Source organism: Amblyomma americanum, chromosome 2 (genome assembly GCF_052857255.1).
Source record: "Amblyomma americanum isolate KBUSLIRL-KWMA chromosome 2, ASM5285725v1, whole genome shotgun sequence".
NCBI classification, from domain to species: Eukaryota; Metazoa; Arthropoda; class Arachnida; order Ixodida; family Ixodidae; genus Amblyomma; species Amblyomma americanum.
In genome coordinates, this window is record NC_135498.1 from 116676635 (window position 1) to 116679304 (window position 2670).

Below are 2670 nucleotides of genomic sequence, written 5' to 3' on the forward strand. Positions count from 1 at the left end.
TAAAGTCTTGGTCAAAAGTCTTCAGGCCAAAGGTTTTTCGCTTCAGCCGCGTAACAGAGCCATTACGGCAATATTAAAGACCGAATGACCTTGAAATGTTAGCACAAGGTTTCTTCTCCCGGTAGAGAAGCTGCCTGCTTGTTTCCTGTTCTGAATGATCCGCTGCAAGCAGCATTCTAGGGACATTCATTTCGCAGCAGGTGAACGCTGTGGCCTGAGGATTTTTGTCGGGGTGTGTACATTGTATTATTGACAATTTGTTCTAATCTATTTTATTTTAACTGAACTGACAAATGGGATCCCCAAATGTTGGAGGCTGCTTTTAAAGTACTAATATCTGGCCCTGATAAAAATGTATTCGTATCTTCCGCGTAGATTACAATGTCATCTGCTGGACAAAGGTTAACAATATCGCTATTGTACAATAAGAACTACGTCGGTCTCAGAACTGAGCACTATGGCGCACCAGACGCAATCTGCCCGATCTCAAATGAAATACCGTTTATAATGTGGCTGTTTGAAGGCGGTTGTCAAACTAACTGGAAAATAAAATTAAATAAACGCCGAGTATACCGTAACACTGCATATTTTTCAGCAATATCTAATTATTGACCGAATCGAATGCTTTCCTCATATGAAGAAATATGCCAAATGTTAACACTTCATTTCCTATGTTTTGAATAGGCTTTTTTTTTAATTTCCACTAAAATCCGTACTGTTGCTTGGATAACATGGATTTCTTTTCTAGATACTGGTAAAGACGTAAGCTAATTGCAAGTTCTGGAATCTTAGCAATATCTGAAAAAATGGATATCGGCCGATAAGTATCTAAATCATTAATGTCACCTTCTTTATGAACGGCAGTGTCACTACATGAGCTATTCCCAAATCATGTGAAAATGTACGTAACTTGAACATTAAATTTCTTATAATGTCCTAGCGGTATCCCAAATACATCTGCTACTTTCTTTACTGGGACTGAAGCTATGCCATCGATATTTGGGACACTATTACTCCGTAAAGAGTGAAAAATGCTAATTATTTCAGAGGCAGTGCATTGTAACAAAAACATTGAATTACAATGTTTGCTAGTATTATACACTTAGGCATAGTCATCAAGACCATCAGTTGGTTTTGGTGGGAAGACGTAAGATATTCCTTTTAGATTCATTTGCTCTGTCAGCGCCGTCATAGTTCGAACCATAAATGTGTAGTGAGGCATGTATGTTGGTTTTATTTTTACCTAGAAGATCATTAAGTGTCATGGAGAAGTTTCTCATGTAATAATCAGTTCTTGTTTTTTTTAGGTGAGCGCTTAGCTTATTGCGGAATTCTTCTAAGTGACGGACAACGGCAGTACATTTTGTTCTCGACTCGTTTCATGTATTCTGTCATATAGTTGTTCAGAAATCCGGGGTTTTCTTAATTTCCTATAAGTTCTGCGTGGAATGTGCTGAAAAATGCAGTGTTCTTGAATAGTATATAAGAATTCTCTACGATCTGATCGCATTCTCCTTTTTTAATATATTACTCCAATCTGTGCTAGCACAAAGGCGCCGAAACTCAGATAAACTGTTTTCGTCGATTCTCCTGAATGTAGAAGTTTCCGGTTTACTCGTGTGTTGTTTCGGCTGATTTAGAATTATACAGAATATCGACATATGACCACTAACGCTTAATGCTAAAACGGCAGCGGGGCCATAACTACTCCAAATATTCGTAAAACACATCCATAAGTGTTTCAGAGTTGTCAGTAACTCTTGTTGGTGAGGAATCAAGTTTTACTAAACCATAGCTTTTTAAAGATCTGGCACATTTCTAGCAACGAACGTTATGAACAAAATATCTACATTTATATCACCAAGAAATATCACTTAACAATTACCAAGAGAGATATATTCCTAAGTTTTTGTCGACAAATTTGCAAAGTGCAGACAACGAACCTGAAGGAGCTCCTTAGCTGTTATATGCACGTATAGGCCTAGGTTTATACGTACACATAACAGCAATTTTCCCGCAGCACACAAACAGAGCATCTACAGCTTCATTCATTTTACAGCACTCATGTATACAGTGATAGACGATTTCATTCCTCAAACATAGAGAGAAGCCCCCTCCTCTGTTCTGATGTCACGTCAGAGAAACCTATTTATAATTTTAAATTTTAGGGGCATCACTATCACTGCTACCCCAGGTTTCTGAAAACTTTAATGCATCAAAGTGTAAACTCAGGTATGACAACACAACCACTTCATCTATTTTACTTCGCAGGCTACTCGGGTTTAAATCAAAGGCACTTAAAGAATTGTTGAGACTTGAAAATTCAACACCTACTTATTGAAAGCATCAATATCAAAAGAGGCCATGCTGGTTATTTATTTTCCGCACGAAATCGGCGGGCCTGAAAATCCTAAACGATACCGAATAGTTTCCAGGTCATCTTCGCAAACAATTCAGGCTGAGTTTTCCCCGGTTCTTTTTCTGACAAAGACATTGCCTTTTCGCTGCCAGGTATACTGCAAGCCTGACTGCGTTACCTTTGAACGCGCCAACCACAAGATTCACCTATTGAATGCTGTCAGATTATCAAAAGGGCGCACTTTTGATTGTTTAGCTTTCCGATCCTTTACATTCGACAGCCATGGATCTTTTTTTTTCAGCTGAATATAA